Source organism: Ranitomeya variabilis, chromosome 2 (genome assembly GCF_051348905.1).
Source record: "Ranitomeya variabilis isolate aRanVar5 chromosome 2, aRanVar5.hap1, whole genome shotgun sequence".
NCBI lineage: Eukaryota > Metazoa > Chordata > Amphibia > Anura > Dendrobatidae > Ranitomeya > Ranitomeya variabilis.
Window position 1 is genome coordinate 611,435,234 of NC_135233.1, and position 21,713 is coordinate 611,456,946.

Genomic DNA, 21,713 nt, shown 5'->3' on the forward strand with positions numbered 1-21,713 from the left:
CAATGTTTAGGCACACAGGGGCTCTCCAAACGCAACATGGTGTCCGTTAACTATTGGAGCTAATTTTTCATTCAAAAAGTCAAATGGCGCTCCTTCCCTTCCGAGCCTTGCCGTGTGCCGAAACAGTTGTTTACCCCCACATGAGAGGTATCGTTGTACTCAGGAGAAATTGCCCAACAAATTATAGGATCCATTTTATCCTGTTGCCCATGTGAAAACTAAAAAATTGAGGCAAAAAAAAATTTTTTGTGAAAAAAAAGTACTTTTTTACTTTTACAGATCAATTTGTGAAGCACCTGGGGGTTCAAAGTGCTCACTATGCAGCTAGATAAGTTCCTTAGTGTGTCTAGTTTCCAAAATGGGGTCACTTGTGGGGGAGCTCCAATCTTTAGGCACACGGGCTTTCCAAACGCGACATGGTATCCGCTAAAGATTGGAGCCAATTTTTCATTCAAAAAGTCAAATGGCGCTCCTTCCCTTCCGAGCCCTGTCGTGCACCCAAACAGTGGTTCCCCCCCCACATATAGGCATACTCAGGACAAATTGGACAACAACTTTCGGGGTCCAGTTTCTCCTTTTACCCTTGGGAAAATAAAAAAAATTGTTGCTAAAAGATCCTTTTTGTGACTAAAAAGTTAAATGTTCATTTTTTCCTTCCATGTTGCTTCTGCTGTTGTGAAACACCTAAAGGGTTAATAAACTTTTTGAATGTGGTTTTGAGCACCTTGAGGGGTGCAGTTTTTAGAATGGTGTCACTTTTGGGTATTTTCAGCCATATAGACCCCTCAAACTGACTTCAAATGTGAGGTGGTCCCTAAAAAAATGGTTTTGTAAATTTTGTTGTAAAATTGAGAAATCGCTGGTCTAATTTTAACCCTTATAACTTCCTAGCAAAAAAAAAAATTGTTTCCAAAATTGTGCTGATGTAAAGTAGACATGTGGGAAATGTTTATTTATTAACTATTTTGCGTCACATAACTCTCTGGTTTAACAGAATAAAAATTCAAAATTTGAAAATTGCAAAATTTTCGCCAAATTTCTGTTTTTTTCACAAGTAAACGCAAAAATTATCGACCTAAATTTACTACTAACATGAAGCCCAATATGTCACGAAAAAATGTTCTCAGAATCGCTAGGATCCGTTGAAGCATTCTTGAGTTATTACCTCATAAAAGGACACTGGTCAGAATTGCAAAAGATGGCCAGGTCATTAAGGTCAAAATAGGCTGGGTCATGAAGGGGTTAAAGGGGTCCTCTGGGGTGATGTTACTGCAGCTAGATGGTGATGCTTCCCACAGGTGAAGTGGGGTCCCCAGGGCTTCCAAGGTGAGTGGACAAGGATGGTGTATGCTGGCGAATAAGTGGAGGACACAGAGTTGTAAAGTTTTTACCTGGTTTACTGGCAGTAGCAGTCCACAGTCCAGGGTACCAGGAACAGGTGGTGGAATGGTCCGGCCGGCCTGTAGGGAATAGTGGATCCCTCTCCCAGGTGAGGTCCGTAAGCCTTCCTACACATGCTAGTGTGCGAGGTCCCTTCTGCTTGTAGCTTGCTGGCAAGGTACCTCTTTCTCGCCTGTCTTTGGAGAGGTGCCTGCATGGTGGGCAGTGTGAGCTGTTTTATAGGGTCTCTATCAATACCCGGGCTCTCAGGTTAATGCTTCACCTCAGACTTGGTGTGGGCAAATAACATACAGTCCTATGCCCTCTGGTTCTGCTATGTGTCCTGGAGTACAACACAGCCTCGGGCTCCCAGTGCCTGGTTCCTGCGCTTTGGCTCTGAGGGTGCCCAGTCACAGTTCCCCTCTGAGCCTCCTTTCTTCTCCACTGTGCTCCTTTCCTCAGTAGCTCCACCACTTTCAACCCCTCGGGTTCATCCTCTCTCCTGGAGCTGCAGCTCAATCCTGGCTGCCAGCTCCGCTGTCTGCTCTCTGTTCCAGACTTCCTGCTCACTCCTCTCCCTCCAACAGACTGCCTAACTCCTCCTTCAGACCAGAACACTTAAAGCTGGGGAAGCTCCCTTGGATCCAGGTCCTGAGCTCCTCTTTCTGGCCTGGATTTGGAATGTGTTGAATGTGGGTGCAAATACCTGATAAAGAGAATCCTCATTGCCTCCAAGCATGATATTACCCTCCCCGAAAGGAAGGCAACATCACTGTAACAACCAGTTACCTGGGGTGTTACGTCTGCCCTATCAACTTTTGGGTTCTTTTTTATATTCTTTCCCCCTGCTGGCATTTCCTGCTGTTGATAGTCTCTTTTAGATGTATAGCCATTCTGTTGTAGTTTAAAACCAGTTAGTGAAATTCCAGCTAGGGTTTGGTATCTCTTTGCTGTTTTTATTCTTTGTTTCTTTTTAGGAAGTAGGCGGTATATTATCTAACAGTACGAACTTTATTTTGTATTTTGTGGTTTATATGACTCATTCTGGGATCTCCTTCTATTTCACCACACTTTCCCTTTTGTATGTAATTTATACTCTGCTCTGCCCTCCAGTTCTTTAGTAGGAACATGAAGCACTCAATGGCCTTTCAGGCAGCATAGATTTGAGTTGCCAATGCCATCATTCTAGATTGTGGTTAGGGCTATCTTAGCTTAGGAACCACCAGGGGCTGCGGATTCAGGATATCTAGTCTGTACAGGAACCGGAAGGATCAGTTGCATTTTTTTAGCTTTACCTATTTCCCTGAGTGAGTTGCTACACAATCATAACAGGTGTTTACCGCAGACATGGAAGCAGAAAGACATTTAATCTGTATGGCCAACAACTAATTCTCTGACATCTAAATAATCATAAGACCTGTCAAGACTAGAAATGTTAATGCTATATTTATATCTATTTACTGTATATTTTGTCTTTATAAAATCATAGTTATGTACATTACTTTGGGTGACTATTTTACATGACCTGTTCACAGTAATTAGGGATATGATTTACAGCAGCCAGATGGACCATGGAAACCTGCAGACTGACACTAACTCATTGACTTTCATTTGGGAATGTTGTGGGCATGCTCTGTGACCTGTGCAAAGATCACACAGGGAGGGAAGGAGGATCCTGTCCTATCAATGTTGTCCTGCCTGTGATGATAATGAGATGACTGCAGAGAAGTTAGTTCTACAGTATAGGAAATTTCATTCTATTATAAGGCTCAGAGTGAAAACTGCAAGAATTCTGGATTATTTTATATACGTAGATAGTGGCATGGAAAATAATTGAAAAAAAATACACCAAAAAATCTTAATTATGTTTAACGCAAAAAAGTTTATTTAACTATTAGGACAATTTTTGATAATAGACTCCGTTTAAAGCCATGGGAGGGAAAGGGGTTGCTATAGTGCTCAGACCATCTTCCAGTAGCTTCAGTATCCAGCCCTGACCTGTTTGGTTTGCATAATATTAGCTCCTGTAGGTGTAATAAATGCCTTGTAGAGCAGTCAAGGGAGGGTCATGACCTGAGATATTACAAATCCAGAGTAATTCAATGACATGAGCATGTATTCAGTTATTATTAGTGGTTTGAATGCTAGTTAGTTGTGTGATGAGTTCCCACACTATGACCTATACATGAGCCTGAGGGGTCCGCTAACCTTATGCAGTGACTGCTGTCCACATCATTTTCATCAACTTGACACTCGAGTGTCTAGGAAATTTCTAAATGATAGTGAATAGATGGAGTATCTTGTACTGGACAGCCCCGTTCATGGAGCAGTGGAGAAGCAAACAAAATAATGCAAAAACTCAACCAAATATATAATGATTACACAAGTATCTATGAGATAGTGAAGAGTTTATAAAATTTAGCATGGATAATTCAGTTCATCAGGAACTTTCTTTATTTCTCCAGTCATAAGATATAAATCTTATAGCCGGAAGCACGTCACAAGCCACACCCATCAGCGCCCCTGTCACATGACCGCAGGGCACCAATGAGTTGGCATGACAACCCGGGTCTGCTGGAAACCCTTTGTGGCTGTCATTGCCAGCATGAACTTGCAGCTGTGACCGGAGGTAATAAGTTTACTTCCAACTTTACTTTACTTGGTCGTCAGTAGTGTTGAGCATTCCGATACTGCAAGTATCGGGTATCGGCCGATACTTGCTGTATCGGAATTCCGATACCGAGATCCGATATTTTTGTGATATCGGGTATCGGTATCGAAACAACATTAATGTAAAAATGTGTAAAAGAGAGAATTAAAATAAAAAATATTGCTATACTCACCTCTCCGACGCAGCCTGCACCTTACTGAGGGAAGCGGCAGCGTTCTTTGTTTAAAATTCGCGCTTTTCTTTCCTTTACGTGAGTCCCGGCTTGTGATTGGTTGCGTGCCGCCCATGTGACCGAGACGCAACCAATCACAGCAAGCCGTGACGTAATTTCAGGTCCTTCAGGATTTTAAAATTACATTCCGGCGTTGTGATTGGTTGCGTCGCAGTCACATGGGAGACGCAACCAATCACAAGCCGTGACGTCACGGGCGGCTGGACACGCGCGCATTTTAAAATGGGCGCGTGTCCAGCCTCCCGTGACGTCCCGGCTTGTGATTGGTTGCGCCGCGATCAACCAATCACAAGCCGGGAGGCTGGACACGCGCGCATTTTAAAATTTTAAAATGCGCGCGTGTCCAGCCTCCCGGCTTGTGATTGGTTGACCGCGGCGCACAAAATGAGTGAGGAAAAAAGGAGCAAACGGGGGCACCACGGTCGGTGGGACTCAAACCTAGGCCCAGAAAACACTATATGACAAATAAAGAGAAAAAAGATGGGCCTAACAAAAAACGGGAGTCACCACCATACAAATAACAAGAAAACAGCTTTATTCCACACATATGCAAAAGACAGAACATTTTAAAAACATTAAAAACTGAGGGATGTGACATATCCCTGTACAAACCAAAGGCCCATAATACGGCCACAGCACCGCACCACTCCCAAAGGGGTATTATTTGCACATGCCCAAAATAATACAATATCTGTCCCACAGGCTCGTGTAAAGGCTAAGAATTGAATTAACCAGCTCCCTGAATGCTGACTGTCACTAAGATGTGAAAATGCAATGCCTACCTAATAGTAGTATGCAATCTGGAAAAGGAAGAAAATGCACACAATTTTACACATGAAAAAATCATCAGACTAAGACAGCATGCTGTAAATCACCATGGATGAAATACCCACCAATAGAGGGAGAATCATGACCTGGAGCGCAAAAACACATGCAATAACGCAGAAATACCACAGATTACTAGCATGGGCATGTGTACCCTAAAGGAGGTGCGGGCAGCAGACACCCAACGCGTGTCGCCACACAGCGGTGGCTTCGTCAGGGGTGATGTCTGCATGCCCTGCCTTCTGTTTAAGTACCAGTCATAAAATGACTTACCAATATGCAGCTGTGTAAGCGGCCAGATTGGCCGCATGGAGCAGCGGTAATGGCGTTTGTCTATCAGCCGGGCCCGGCATAAAGTTACTGCGCATGCGCCGGCGTTCCAGAGCGGAAGTGTGAGCTCCGCTCTTGGTTGCCATGGCGGCGCATACACAGTAGTGAGGAGCGCTTGCGCAAAGAAAGAAATAGAAGACAAATACTAAAATAGCAGCATGAATCCGCTATAAGTATTAGCGTAATGTTTGGCAGCTGGAAAATATTGTCACTATTTAGGCAGACTAACAGTTGCCATACAAGCACCTACAATGCACATGCTAAATAATAAAAGGAAAAAGGGACAATGTATATACCCCACCAACAAACCAAGGAATTGCCCCAGGATGAAAAATAAAAAATAAAAAATAAAAATAAAAACCTTTTTACCCCTTATAGGGGCAAAGAGTGGAGGAAAAAGGAGGAGGGGGAGGGGGGGGGGGGAAATAAGAGAGATTTTAGGGGCACCATACTGTACATTAAGTGGGCAGGAAGCACAGATAAAAAGAGCTCAAACCAGGCTATCAAATACCCATCAATAGCCACCGCTCTTCATAAGGCTAAACTTAGAAAGAAGAATAAATAAATACCCCACCAACAAACCACGATATTACCAAAAAAAATTAATAAAAAGTGAATAAACAAATAAATAAACATGCACATATAAACATGCTGTTAAGAAGGGCAAACACAGCTAATAGCTCGTTTCATTGTTTGTAGAAGCCGGTGAATAGCAGATCTTCATTAATACCAAACGGGACGACACAGTTCAGGTCGAAAATCCACTTGGATTCTCGTTTTAGAAGTTCAAGAGTAATGTTTCCACCCCTCATATTCATATTTATTAGTTCGAGTCCTAGAATCTTCGTGCCAGCCCACTGCGAATTATGTTGTGCCAGATAATGCGCCGCCACTGATGTAAGGGTTTTCCCCTTAGTCTTGTCCTTTTGTGCTGTAGAAATGCTGGAGAAATGTTGCTGTGTGCGTCTCCTAAGTTCCTGTGTGGTTTGACCCACGTAGACCTTAGGGCAGGGGCACACCAACGCATAAACCAAATTCCGTGTCCTGCAATTAAAGTAGGTCTTAGTGGGCGTCTGTAAAGACAAAAAAGGCACCATCACTTTTTCATCACGACTGGTGAAGGGGCAAATACTGCAATTACCGCACGGATAAGTACCTCTAAGTCTAACCCCTCTACCAAGCCTAGTGACCGGCCGCTGAAAATGACTATGGCTCAGTTGGTCCCTGAGACTTCTGGCCCTCCTGGCCACCAGATTGGGTTGGGGGGCAATATGCGGGAGGAGTTTCGACTCACTTTGCAGAATCCCCCAGTACTTGGACAGGATCCCCCGTAGATCTTGCCACTGGTTATTAAAGACTGTAATTATACCTAGTGGCTTGTCACTGGTCCTATGCCTGCCCTGTAACAGGTCATCCCTCTCGCTGTTATTGGCAGTCATATAGGCCTGGGAGATGATCCGCCTGGGGTAACCTCTCTCCCGGAAACGCGCAGTGAGCTCACGGGAATGTCTAATAAATTCCCCGTGCTCACTGCAATTCCTCCTGATCCTTAGGAATTGACCCTTGGGAATGCCATTTTTCAAATGCAAGGGGTGAAAACTGTCAAAGTGGAGGAGACTATTCGTAGCCGTTGGCTTACGATAAAGAGTTGTCTGGATATTTTGTCCCCTCACCTGTAATTTGAGATCCAAAAAGTCAATCTCCGTCTGAGAGTAGTGTGATGAAAGACGAATATTCCAAGGGTTATCATTTAGAACGCTCACAAATTCTTTACATAACTCAAGAGTGCCTGTCCAAATAAACACAATGTCGTCAATATAGCGTGACCACTTCATGACATACTCAGAAAAAAGTTCCAAACCATAAACCCTTGTGGCCTCCCACCAACCCAAGGCCAAATTGGCGTAAGAGGGGGCACACCGAGCACCCATGGCAGTCCCCCTTACCTGTCTATAATAGACACGATCGAACACGAAATAGTTTTGGTCCAACACAAAATGCAAAAGGTCCAAGATGAACGAATCATGTCCTCTGTCTCCCGTAGTCTTCATGTCCAAAAAATACGATACAGCACCTATACCCCAATCATGTCCAATGCACGTGTACAGAGACTCAACGTCAAGCGTGACAAGCCAAGCCCCTGACGGAATCTCGAGATCCTGGAGTAGTGAAATAAGAGATGTGGAGTCCTTAACGTATGACTTGAGAGACAGAACTATAGGTTGAAGGAAAAAATCAATATAAGTGCATGGTTTTTCAAGCAACCCACCAATCCCAGAGACTATGGGCCTACCGGGGGGAGCCTGTAGGGACTTATGCACCTTAGGGAGCATGTAGAAGGTGGGAGTCCTGGGACACTGGTTGTCCAAAAAATCCCTTTCACGTTTATTGATAATACTGCGTGCAAATGCAGCCTCCAATAGGCGCTTCAGCTTGGACTGAAAGACACAAGTAGGATCCGAGGGAAGCACTTGGTAACAATCTGTATTGCCCAATTGACGTCTAGCTTCTTGAATATAGAGATCAACCGGCCAAATGACCAGGTTGCCCCCCTTATCCGCTTCGCGGATAACAAAATCCCGGTTGGAACCCAATTTAGCCAAAATGGCCTGGTCCTGTTGACTAATGTTCCTCCCCCTCAAATTATCCAATTTAAGATCGTGTACCTCTTTACACACGGCGTTAAAGAAGCTCTGTACTGCCGGGAACAGGGTGAACGGGGGGGTGGCTTGTGAGGGAAGCCTTCCAGTAAACTTTCTTCTGGGCTGGCACTCCTCTCCCTCATCCAGAAGTTCTAAAAGATCCCTCAAGACGAGTCGGTCAGCGATGGGCAATTCATCTAGAGCAGAGGGACGATGGTACAAAAGTTTAAAAGTGAGCTGCCTGCAGAATAAATACACATCTTTGATAAAAATAAATTTATCAAGCCCACTCGTAGGGCAAAAGGAAAGCCCTTTTTCTAGCAGATTCTGTTCACGTTCAGAAAGGACATAATCAGATAGATTGATAATGCGCAACTTACCAGAGGTGCATGGCAGATCTAATATTGGCGTCTCCTGGTCTGTCGCGTCTCCCTCCTGTGTCTGGGTGACCATACTTTGCGATTCCGGACACGTCTCTGTTGGAATGTGTCTCCTCCTCCGGCCCCTCCTCCTGCGCCTTCGACGTCGCTCGGCTCGGATGATAAAAAACCGTTGCTGGAGGGTATATCCGACCCGCTAGCCATAGTGCCTTCCACCTGCTCAGGCCCACTGCCAAACCTCTTGTTTCCTTTATGTGACCATTTATAAGCACGGCCATTCCTGAAATCCATCTGGTCCCTTTTGAACTTCTGTCTCTTCTTAGCGGTAATTTCTTTTTCAAAGCTGTCTAGGGTGCTTTTAAGCTGACCCTGGAATGGCTCCACCATTGACTTATGGTCAAAACCATCTAATTTGCCCTCTAATGTCTGTATTTTATCTCTCAACGACCTCAGGGCCCCTTGATCATGTACAATCAGCATGTCCAAAATTATAAGGGAACACTTGGACAACCCTGACTCCCAGGTCTTCTGAAAACCAGCGTCCACCTCCCAGGCGGGAAATATTTGTACCCTGAGACCCCTAGGGATGATCCCAACACGCTTATACTCCTCCAAGGTTTTCAAATTCCACCATGTTTTAGCATATGCTTTATGTGAATTAACTAATTCCCTGGTTACCTGTTGAAAATCATCTGAGCCAGGGCCACCAACAGAAGAACCAGAGATATCCTCTGAGAATAAATTTTTAGCCTGGCTGCTCCAGGCTGCCTCTCTTGCCGCCAAATCCATATTCAACTATAAAGAAGAATAATTACGCAAATATCCAATACCAATGGTCAATATGACTCAACCGTGTGCCAACACCCAGAAATTGCGGGCAAAAGCAACCGCATGAAGAAACTATGGACCAAAAAGGAGCAAACGGGGGCACCACGGTCGGTGGGACTCAAACCTAGGCCCAGAAAACACTATATGACAAATAAAGAGAAAAAAGATGGGCCTAACAAAAAACGGGAGTCACCACCATACAAATAACAAGAAAACAGCTTTATTCCACACATATGCAAAAGACAGAACATTTTAAAAACATTAAAAACTGAGGGATGTGACATATCCCTGTACAAACCAAAGGCCCATAATACGGCCACAGCACCGCACCACTCCCAAAGGGGTATTATTTGCACATGCCCAAAATAATACAATATCTGTCCCACAGGCTCGTGTAAAGGCTAAGAATTGAATTAACCAGCTCCCTGAATGCTGACTGTCACTAAGATGTGAAAATGCAATGCCTACCTAATAGTAGTATGCAATCTGGAAAAGGAAGAAAATGCACACAATTTTACACATGAAAAAATCATCAGACTAAGACAGCATGCTGTAAATCACCATGGATGAAATACCCACCAATAGAGGGAGAATCATGACCTGGAGCGCAAAAACACATGCAATAACGCAGAAATACCACAGATTACTAGCATGGGCATGTGTACCCTAAAGGAGGTGCGGGCAGCAGACACCCAACGCGTGTCGCCACACAGCGGTGGCTTCGTCAGGGGTGATGTCTGCATGCCCTGCCTTCTGTTTAAGTACCAGTCATAAAATGACTTACCAATATGCAGCTGTGTAAGCGGCCAGATTGGCCGCATGGAGCAGCGGTAATGGCGTTTGTCTATCAGCCGGGCCCGGCATAAAGTTACTGCGCATGCGCCGGCGTTCCAGAGCGGAAGTGTGAGCTCCGCTCTTGGTTGCCATGGCGGCGCATACACAGTAGTGAGGAGCGCTTGCGCAAAGAAAGAAATAGAAGACAAATACTAAAATAGCAGCATGAATCCGCTATAAGTATTAGCGTAATGTTTGGCAGCTGGAAAATATTGTCACTATTTAGGCAGACTAACAGTTGCCATACAAGCACCTACAATGCACATGCTAAATAATAAAAGGAAAAAGGGACAATGTATATACCCCACCAACAAACCAAGGAATTGCCCCAGGATGAAAAATAAAAAATAAAAAATAAAAATAAAAACCTTTTTACCCCTTATAGGGGCAAAGAGTGGAGGAAAAAGGAGGAGGGGGAGGGGGGGGGGGGAAATAAGAGAGATTTTAGGGGCACCATACTGTACATTAAGTGGGCAGGAAGCACAGATAAAAAGAGCTCAAACCAGGCTATCAAATACCCATCAATAGCCACCGCTCTTCATAAGGCTAAACTTAGAAAGAAGAATAAATAAATACCCCACCAACAAACCACGATATTACCAAAAAAAATTAATAAAAAGTGAATAAACAAATAAATAAACATGCACATATAAACATGCTGTTAAGAAGGGCAAACACAGCTAATAGCTCGTTTCATTGTTTGTAGAAGCCGGTGAATAGCAGATCTTCATTAATACCAAACGGGACGACACAGTTCAGGTCGAAAATCCACTTGGATTCTCGTTTTAGAAGTTCAAGAGTAATGTTTCCACCCCTCATATTCATATTTATTAGTTCGAGTCCTAGAATCTTCGTGCCAGCCCACTGCGAATTATGTTGTGCCAGATAATGCGCCGCCACTGATGTAAGGGTTTTCCCCTTAGTCTTGTCCTTTTGTGCTGTAGAAATGCTGGAGAAATGTTGCTGTGTGCGTCTCCTAAGTTCCTGTGTGGTTTGACCCACGTAGACCTTAGGGCAGGGGCACACCAACGCATAAACCAAATTCCGTGTCCTGCAATTAAAGTAGGTCTTAGTGGGCGTCTGTAAAGACAAAAAAGGCACCATCACTTTTTCATCACGACTGGTGAAGGGGCAAATACTGCAATTACCGCACGGATAAGTACCTCTAAGTCTAACCCCTCTACCAAGCCTAGTGACCGGCCGCTGAAAATGACTATGGCTCAGTTGGTCCCTGAGACTTCTGGCCCTCCTGGCCACCAGATTGGGTTGGGGGGCAATATGCGGGAGGAGTTTCGACTCACTTTGCAGAATCCCCCAGTACTTGGACAGGATCCCCCGTAGATCTTGCCACTGGTTATTAAAGACTGTAATTATACCTAGTGGCTTGTCACTGGTCCTATGCCTGCCCTGTAACAGGTCATCCCTCTCGCTGTTATTGGCAGTCATATAGGCCTGGGAGATGATCCGCCTGGGGTAACCTCTCTCCCGGAAACGCGCAGTGAGCTCACGGGAATGTCTAATAAATTCCCCGTGCTCACTGCAATTCCTCCTGATCCTTAGGAATTGACCCTTGGGAATGCCATTTTTCAAATGCAAGGGGTGAAAACTGTCAAAGTGGAGGAGACTATTCGTAGCCGTTGGCTTACGATAAAGAGTTGTCTGGATATTTTGTCCCCTCACCTGTAATTTGAGATCCAAAAAGTCAATCTCCGTCTGAGAGTAGTGTGATGAAAGACGAATATTCCAAGGGTTATCATTTAGAACGCTCACAAATTCTTTACATAACTCAAGAGTGCCTGTCCAAATAAACACAATGTCGTCAATATAGCGTGACCACTTCATGACATACTCAGAAAAAAGTTCCAAACCATAAACCCTTGTGGCCTCCCACCAACCCAAGGCCAAATTGGCGTAAGAGGGGGCACACCGAGCACCCATGGCAGTCCCCCTTACCTGTCTATAATAGACACGATCGAACACGAAATAGTTTTGGTCCAACACAAAATGCAAAAGGTCCAAGATGAACGAATCATGTCCTCTGTCTCCCGTAGTCTTCATGTCCAAAAAATACGATACAGCACCTATACCCCAATCATGTCCAATGCACGTGTACAGAGACTCAACGTCAAGCGTGACAAGCCAAGCCCCTGACGGAATCTCGAGATCCTGGAGTTGTGAAATAAGAGATGTGGAGTCCTTAACGTATGACTTGAGAGACAGAACTATAGGTTGAAGGAAAAAATCAATATAAGTGCATGGTTTTTCAAGCAACCCACCAATCCCAGAGACTATGGGCCTACCGGGGGGAGCCTGTAGGGACTTATGCACCTTAGGGAGCATGTAGAAGGTGGGAGTCCTGGGACACTGGTTGTCCAAAAAATCCCTTTCACGTTTATTGATAATACTGCGTGCAAATGCAGCCTCCAATAGGCGCTTCAGCTTGGACTGAAAGACACAAGTAGGATCCGAGGGAAGCACTTGGTAACAATCTGTATTGCCCAATTGACGTCTAGCTTCTTGAATATAGAGATCAACCGGCCAAATGACCAGGTTGCCCCCCTTATCCGCTTCGCGGATAACAAAATCCCGGTTGGAACCCAATTTAGCCAAAATGGCCTGGTCCTGTTGACTAATGTTCCTCCCCCTCAAATTATCCAATTTAAGATCGTGTACCTCTTTACACACGGCGTTAAAGAAGCTCTGTACTGCCGGGAACAGGGTGAACGGGGGGGTGGCTTGTGAGGGAAGCCTTCCAGTAAACTTTCTTCTGGGCTGGCACTCCTCTCCCTCATCCAGAAGTTCTAAAAGATCCCTCAAGACGAGTCGGTCAGCGATGGGCAATTCATCTAGAGCAGAGGGACGATGGTACAAAAGTTTAAAAGTGAGCTGCCTGCAGAATAAATACACATCTTTGATAAAAATAAATTTATCAAGCCCACTCGTAGGGCAAAAGGAAAGCCCTTTTTCTAGCAGATTCTGTTCACGTTCAGAAAGGACATAATCAGATAGATTGATAATGCGCAACTTACCAGAGGTGCATGGCAGATCTAATATTGGCGTCTCCTGGTCTGTCGCGTCTCCCTCCTGTGTCTGGGTGACCATACTTTGCGATTCCGGACACGTCTCTGTTGGAATGTGTCTCCTCCTCCGGCCCCTCCTCCTGCGCCTTCGACGTCGCTCGGCTCGGATGATAAAAAACCGTCGCTGGAGGGTATATCCGACCCGCTAGCCATAGTGCCTTCCACCTGCTCAGGCCCACTGCCAAACCTCTTGTTTCCTTTATGTGACCATTTATAAGCACGGCCATTCCTGAAATCCATCTGGTCCCTTTTGAACTTCTGTCTCTTCTTAGCGGTAATTTCTTTTTCAAAGCTGTCTAGGGTGCTTTTAAGCTGACCCTGGAATGGCTCCACCATTGACTTATGGTCAAAACCATCTAATTTGCGCCTATTGGAGGCTGCATTTGCACGCAGTATTATCAATAAACGTGAAAGGGATTTTTTGGACAACCAGTGTCCCAGGACTCCCACCTTCTACATGCTCCCTAAGGTGCATAAGTCCCTACAGGCTCCCCCCGGTAGGCCCATAGACTCTGGGATTGGTGGGTTGCTTGAAAAACCATGCACTTATATTGATTTTTTCCTTCAACCTATAGTTCTGTCTCTCAAGTCATACGTTAAGGACTCCACATCTCTTATTTCACTACTCCAGGATCTCGAGATTCCGTCAGGGGCTTGGCTTGTCACGCTTGACGTTGAGTCTCTGTACACGTGCATTGGACATGATTGGGGTATAGGTGCTGAATCGTATTTTTTGGACATGAAGACTACGGGAGACAGAGGACATGATTCGTTCATCTTGGACCTTTTGCATTTTGTGTTGGACCAAAACTATTTCGTGTTCGATCGTGTCTATTATAGACAGGTAAGGGGGACTGCCATGGGTGCTCGGTGTGCCCCCTCTTACGCCAATTTGGCCTTGGGTTGGTGGGAGGCCACAAGGGTTTATGGTTTGGAACTTTTTTCTGAGTATGTCATGAAGTGGTCACGCTATATTGACGACATTGTGTTTATTTGGACAGGCACTCTTGAGTTATGTAAAGAATTTGTGAGCGTTCTAAATGATAACCCTTGGAATATTCGTCTTTCATCACACTACTCTCAGACGGAGATTGACTTTTTGGATCTCAAATTACAGGTGAGGGGACAAAATATCCAGACAACTCTTTATCGTAAGCCAACGGCTACGAATAGTCTCCTCCACTTTGACAGTTTTCACCCCTTGCATTTGAAAAATGGCATTCCCAAGGGTCAATTCCTAAGGATCAGGAGGAATTGCAGTGAGCACGGGGAATTTATTAGACATTCCCGTGAGCTCACTGCGCGTTTCCGGGAGAGAGGTTACCCCAGGCGGATCATCTCCCAGGCCTATATGACTGCCAATAACAGCGAGAGGGATGACCTGTTACAGGGCAGGCATAGGACCAGTGACAAGCCACTAGGTATAATTACAGTCTTTAATAACCAGTGGCAAGATCTACGGGGGATCCTGTCCAAGTACTGGGGGATTCTGCAAAGTGAGTCGAAACTCCTCCCGCATATTGCCCCCCAACCCAATCTGGTGGCCAGGAGGGCCAGAAGTCTCAGGGACCAACTGAGCCATAGTCATTTTCAGCGGCCGGTCACTAGGCTTGGTAGAGGGGTTAGACTTAGAGGTACTTATCCGTGCGGTAATTGCAGTATTTGCCCCTTCACCAGTCGTGATGAAAAAGTGATGGTGCCTTTTTTGTCTTTACAGACGCCCACTAAGACCTACTTTAATTGCAGGACACGGAATTTGGTTTATGCGTTGGTGTGCCCCTGCCCTAAGGTCTACGTGGGTCAAACCACACAGGAACTTAGGAGATGCACACAGCAACATTTCTCCAGCATTTCTACAGCACAAAAGGACAAGACTAAGGGGAAAACCCTTACATCAGTGGCGGCGCATTATCTGGCACAACATAATTCGCAGTGGGCTGGCACGAAGATTCTAGGACTCGAACTAATAAATATGAATATGAGGGGTGGAAACATTACTCTTGAACTTCTAAAACGAGAATCCAAGTGGATTTTCGACCTGAACTGTGTCGTCCCGTTTGGTATTAATGAAGATCTGCTATTCACCGGCTTCTACAAACAATGAAACGAGCTATTAGCTGTGTTTGCCCTTCTTAACAGCATGTTTATATGTGCATGTTTATTTATTTGTTTATTCACTTTTTATTAATTTTTTTTGGTAATATCGTGGTTTGTTGGTGGGGTATTTATTTATTCTTCTTTCTAAGTTTAGCCTTATGAAGAGCGGTGGCTATTGATGGGTATTTGATAGCCTGGTTTGAGCTCTTTTTATCTGTGCTTCCTGCCCACTTAATGTACAGTATGGTGCCCCTAAAATCTCTCTTATTTCCCCCCCCCCCCCTCCCCCTCCTCCTTTTTCCTCCACTCTTTGCCCCTATAAGGGGTAAAAAGGTTTTTATTTTTATTTTTTATTTTTTATTTTTCATCCTGGGGCAATTCCTTGGTTTGTTGGTGGGGTATATACATTGTCCCTTTTTCCTTTTATTATTTAGCATGTGCATTGTAGGTGCTTGTATGGCAACTGTTAGTCTGCCTAAATAGTGACAATATTTTCCAGCTGCCAAACATTACGCTAATACTTATAGCGGATTCATGCTGCTATTTTAGTATTTGTCTTCTATTTCTTTCTTTGCGCAAGCGCTCCTCACTACTGTGTATGCGCCGCCATGGCAACCAAGAGCGGAGCTCACACTTCCGCTCTGGAACGCCGGCGCATGCGCAGTAACTTTATGCCGGGCCCGGCTGATAGACAAACGCCATTACCGCTGCTCCATGCGGCCAATCTGGCCGCTTACACAGCTGCATATTGGTAAGTCATTTTATGACTGGTACTTAAACAGAAGGCAGGGCATGCAGACATCACCCCTGACGAAGCCACCGCTGTGTGGCGACACGCGTTGGGTGTCTGCTGCCCGCACCTCCTTTAGGGTACACATGCCCATGCTAGTAATCTGTGGTATTTCTGCGTTATTGCATGTGTTTTTGCGCTCCAGGTCATGATTCTCCCTCTATTGGTGGGTATTTCATCCATGGTGATTTACAGCATGCTGTCTTAGTCTGATGATTTTTTCATGTGTAAAATTGTGTGCATTTTCTTCCTTTTCCAGATTGCATACTACTATTAGGTAGGCATTGCATTTTCACATCTTAGTGACAGTCAGCATTCAGGGAGCTGGTTAATTCAATTCTTAGCCTTTACACGAGCCTGTGGGACAGATATTGTATTATTTTGGGCATGTGCAAATAATACCCCTTTGGGAGTGGTGCGGTGCTGTGGCCGTATTATGGGCCTTTGGTTTGTACAGGGATATGTCACATCCCTCAGTTTTTAATGTTTTTAAAATGTTCTGTCTTTTGCATATGTGTGGAATAAAGCTGTTTTCTTGTTATTTGTATGGTGGTGACTCCCGTTTTTTGTTAGGCCCATCTTTTTTCTCTTTATTTGTCATATAGTGTTTTCTGGGCCTAGGTTTGAGTCCCACCGACCGTGGTGCCCCCGTTTGCTCCTTTTTGGTCCATAGTTTCTTCATGCGGTTGCTTTTGCCCGCAATTTCTGGGTGTTGGCACACGGTTGAGTCATATTGACCATTGGTATTGGATATTTGCGTAATTATTCTTCTTTATAGTTGAATATGGATTTGGCGGCAAGAGAGGCAGCCTGGAGCAGCCAGGCTAAAAATTTATTCTCAGAGGATATCTCTGGTTCTTCTGTTGGTGGCCCTGGCTCAGATGATTTTCAACAGGTAACCAGGGAATTAGTTAATTCACATAAAGCATATGCTAAAACATGGTGGAATTTGAAAACCTTGGAGGAGTATAAGCGTGTTGGGATCATCCCTAGGGGTCTCAGGGTACAAATATTTCCCGCCTGGGAGGTGGACGCTGGTTTTCAGAAGACCTGGGAGTCAGGGTTGTCCAAGTGTTCCCTTATAATTTTGGACATGCTGATTGTACATGATCAAGGGGCCCTGAGGTCGTTGAGAGATAAAATACAGACATTAGAGGGCAAATTAGATGGTTTTGACCATAAGTCAATGGTGGAGCCATTCCAGGGTCAGCTTAAAAGCACCCTAGACAGCTTTGAAAAAGAAATTACCGCTAAGAAGAGACAGAAGTTCAAAAGGGACCAGATGGATTTCAGGAATGGCCGTGCTTATAAATGGTCACATAAAGGAAACAAGAGGTTTGGCAGTGGGCCTGAGCAGGTGGAAGGCACTATGGCTAGCGGGTCGGATATACCCTCCAGCGACGGTTTTTTATCATCCGAGCCGAGCGACGTCGAAGGCGCAGGAGGAGGGGCCGGAGGAGGAGACACATTCCAACAGAGACGTGTCCGGAATCGCAAAGTATGGTCACCCAGACACAGGAGGGAGACGCGACAGACCAGGAGACGCCAATATTAGATCTGCCATGCACCTCTGGTAAGTTGCGCATTATCAATCTATCTGATTATGTCCTTTCTGAACGTGAACAGAATCTGCTAGAAAAAGGGCTTTCCTTTTGCCCTACGAGTGGGCTTGATAAATTTATTTTTATCAAAGATGTGTATTTATTCTGCAGGCAGCTCACTTTTAAACTTTTGTACCATCGTCCCTCTGCTCTAGATGAATTGCCCATCGCTGACCGACTCGTCTTGAGGGATCTTTTAGAACTTCTGGATGAGGGAGAGGAGTGCCAGCCCAGAAGAAAGTTTACTGGAAGGCTTCCCTCACAAGCCACCCCCCCGTTCACCCTGTTCCCGGCAGTACAGAGCTTCTTTAACGCCGTGTGTAAAGAGGTACACGATCTTAAATTGGATAATTTGAGGGGGAGGAACATTAGTCAACAGGACCAGGCCATTTTGGCTAAATTGGGTTCCAACCGGGATTTTGTTATCCGCGAAGCGGATAAGGGGGGCAACCTGGTCATTTGGCCGGTTGATCTCTATATTCAAGAAGCTAGACGTCAATTGGGCAATACAGATTGTTACCAAGTGCTTCCCTCGGATCCTACTTGTGTCTTTCAGTCCAAGCTGAAGCGCCTATTGGAGGCTGCATTTGCACGCAGTATTATCAATAAACGTGAAAGGGATTTTTTGGACAACCAGTGTCCCAGGACTCCCACCTTCTACATGCTCCCTAAGGTGCATAAGTCCCTACAGGCTCCCCCCGGTAGGCCCATAGTCTCTGGGATTGGTGGGTTGCTTGAAAAACCATGCACTTATATTGATTTTTTCCTTCAACCTATAGTTCTGTCTCTCAAGTCATACGTTAAGGACTCCACATCTCTTATTTCACAACTCCAGGATCTCGAGATTCCGTCAGGGGCTTGGCTTGTCACGCTTGACGTTGAGTCTCTGTACACGTGCATTGGACATGATTGGGGTATAGGTGCTGTATCGTATTTTTTGGACATGAAGACTACGGGAGACAGAGGACATGATTCGTTCATCTTGGACCTTTTGCATTTTGTGTTGGACCAAAACTATTTCGTGTTCGATCGTGTCTATTATAGACAGGTAAGGGGGACTGCCATGGGTGCTCGGTGTGCCCCCTCTTACGCCAATTTGGCCTTGGGTTGGTGGGAGGCCACAAGGGTTTATGGTTTGGAACTTTTTTCTGAGTATGTCATGAAGTGGTCACGCTATATTGACGACATTGTGTTTATTTGGACAGGCACTCTTGAGTTATGTAAAGAATTTGTGAGCGTTCTAAATGATAACCCTTGGAATATTCGTCTTTCATCACACTACTCTCAGACGGAGATTGACTTTTTGGATCTCAAATTACAGGTGAGGGGACAAAATATCCAGACAACTCTTTATCGTAAGCCAACGGCTACGAATAGTCTCCTCCACTTTGACAGTTTTCACCCCTTGCATTTGAAAAATGGCATTCCCAAGGGTCAATTCCTAAGGATCAGGAGGAATTGCAGTGAGCACGGGGAATTTATTAGACATTCCCGTGAGCTCACTGCGCGTTTCCGGGAGAGAGGTTACCCCAGGCGGATCATCTCCCAGGCCTATATGACTGCCAATAACAGCGAGAGGGATGACCTGTTACAGGGCAGGCATAGGACCAGTGACAAGCCACTAGGTATAATTACAGTCTTTAATAACCAGTGGCAAGATCTACGGGGGATCCTGTCCAAGTACTGGGGGATTCTGCAAAGTGAGTCGAAACTCCTCCCGCATATTGCCCCCCAACCCAATCTGGTGGCCAGGAGGGCCAGAAGTCTCAGGGACCAACTGAGCCATAGTCATTTTCAGCGGCCGGTCACTAGGCTTGGTAGAGGGGTTAGACTTAGAGGTACTTATCCGTGCGGTAATTGCAGTATTTGCCCCTTCACCAGTCGTGATGAAAAAGTGATGGTGCCTTTTTTGTCTTTACAGACGCCCACTAAGACCTACTTTAATTGCAGGACACGGAATTTGGTTTATGCGTTGGTGTGCCCCTGCCCTAAGGTCTACGTGGGTCAAACCACACAGGAACTTAGGAGACGCACACAGCAACATTTCTCCAGCATTTCTACAGCACAAAAGGACAAGACTAAGGGGAAAACCCTTACATCAGTGGCGGCGCATTATCTGGCACAACATAATTCGCAGTGGGCTGGCACGAAGATTCTAGGACTCGAACTAATAAATATGAATATGAGGGGTGGAAACATTACTCTTGAACTTCTAAAACGAGAATCCAAGTGGATTTTCGACCTGAACTGTGTCGTCCCGTTTGGTATTAATGAAGATCTGCTATTCACCGGCTTCTACAAACAATGAAACGAGCTATTAGCTGTGTTTGCCCTTCTTAACAGCATGTTTATATGTGCATGTTTATTTATTTGTTTATTCACTTTTTATTAATTTTTTTTGGTAATATCGTGGTTTGTTGGTGGGGTATTTATTTATTCTTCTTTCTAAGTTTAGCCTTATGAAGAGCGGTGGCTATTGATGGGTATTTGATAGCCTGGTTTGAGCTCTTTTTATCTGTGCTTCCTGCCCACTTAATGTACAGTATGGTGCCCCTAAAATCTCTCTTATTTCCCCCCCCCCCCCTCCCCCTCCTCCTTTTTCCTCCACTCTTTGCCCCTATAAGGGGTAAAAAGGTTTTTATTTTTATTTTTTATTTTTTATTTTTCATCCTGGGGCAATTCCTTGGTTTGTTGGTGGGGTATATACATTGTCCCTTTTTCCTTTTATTATTTAGCATGTGCATTGTAGGTGCTTGTATGGCAACTGTTAGTCTGCCTAAATAGTGACAATATTTTCCAGCTGCCAAACATTACGCTAATACTTATAGCGGATTCATGCTGCTATTTTAGTATTTGTCTTCTATTTCTTTCTTTGCGCAAGCGCTCCTCACTACTGTGTATGCGCCGCCATGGCAACCAAGAGCGGAGCTCACACTTCCGCTCTGGAACGCCGGCGCATGCGCAGTAACTTTATGCCGGGCCCGGCTGATAGACAAACGCCATTACCGCTGCTCCATGCGGCCAATCTGGCCGCTTACACAGCTGCATATTGGTAAGTCATTTTATGACTGGTACTTAAACAGAAGGCAGGGCATGCAGACATCACCCCTGACGAAGCCACCGCTGTGTGGCGACACGCGTTGGGTGTCTGCTGCCCGCACCTCCTTTAGGGTACACATGCCCATGCTAGTAATCTGTGGTATTTCTGCGTTATTGCATGTGTTTTTGCGCTCCAGGTCATGATTCTCCCTCTATTGGTGGGTATTTCATCCATGGTGATTTACAGCATGCTGTCTTAGTCTGATGATTTTTTCATGTGTAAAATTGTGTGCATTTTCTTCCTTTTCCAGATTGCATACTACTATTAGGTAGGCATTGCATTTTCACATCTTAGTGACAGTCAGCATTCAGGGAGCTGGTTAATTCAATTCTTAGCCTTTACACGAGCCTGTGGGACAGATATTGTATTATTTTGGGCATGTGCAAATAATACCCCTTTGGGAGTGGTGCGGTGCTGTGGCCGTATTATGGGCCTTTGGTTTGTACAGGGATATGTCACATCCCTCAGTTTTTAATGTTTTTAAAATGTTCTGTCTTTTGCATATGTGTGGAATAAAGCTGTTTTCTTGTTATTTGTATGGTGGTGACTCCCGTTTTTTGTTAGGCCCATCTTTTTTCTCTTTATTTGTCAAAATGAGTGAGGATGAACTAAACCAAACAAGGGGAAACTGCCAATGTTGTCAAAACATCAATTATTGCATAATAAGTTTGGTCGAATTTGCAGGATGTGTCTCACATTCCCATGTATCACCTCTCAGCTGATGTATTATACAAGCCTCCCGGCTTGTGATTGGTTGACCGCGGCGCAACCAATCACAAGCCGGGACGTCACGGGAGGCTGGACACGCGCCCATTTTAAAAAGCGCGCGTGTCCAGCCTCCCGTGACGTCACGGCTTGTGATTGGTTAATGGCGGCCATGTTGCCGGGACGCGGACCAATCACAGCAAGCCGTGACGTAATTT

The 21,713-nt window shown here is 45.0% G+C and overlaps 4 long non-coding RNA genes across 4 annotated transcripts; 2 read left to right on the top strand and 2 right to left on the bottom strand.

Moving 5' to 3' along the window:
* Positions 1 to 6,038: 6,038 nt before the first annotated feature.
* LOC143809768 (uncharacterized) lies at positions 6,039 to 7,570 on the bottom strand. Its single transcript, XR_013222444.1, has 3 exons — positions 7,385 to 7,570; positions 7,112 to 7,227; positions 6,039 to 6,511 (listed from the first exon to the last, which is right to left on the bottom strand). It is a non-coding gene; the product is annotated as an uncharacterized LOC143809768 (long non-coding RNA).
* Positions 7,571 to 10,729: 3,159 nt separating this feature from the next.
* Positions 10,730 to 12,377, bottom strand: LOC143809769 (uncharacterized). Its single transcript, XR_013222445.1, has 3 exons — positions 12,076 to 12,377; positions 11,803 to 11,918; positions 10,730 to 11,202 (listed from the first exon to the last, which is right to left on the bottom strand). It is a non-coding gene; the product is annotated as an uncharacterized LOC143809769 (long non-coding RNA).
* Positions 12,378 to 13,969: 1,592 nt separating this feature from the next.
* LOC143809770 (uncharacterized) lies at positions 13,970 to 14,985 on the top strand. Its single transcript, XR_013222446.1, has 3 exons — positions 13,970 to 14,046; positions 14,204 to 14,319; positions 14,949 to 14,985. It is a non-coding gene; the product is annotated as an uncharacterized LOC143809770 (long non-coding RNA).
* A 3,451-nt stretch (positions 14,986 to 18,436) lies between these two features.
* LOC143809771 (uncharacterized) lies at positions 18,437 to 20,084 on the top strand. The gene is made up of 3 exons (XR_013222447.1): positions 18,437 to 18,738; positions 18,896 to 19,011; positions 19,612 to 20,084. It is a non-coding gene; the product is annotated as an uncharacterized LOC143809771 (long non-coding RNA).
* Positions 20,085 to 21,713: the final 1,629 nt, after the last annotated feature.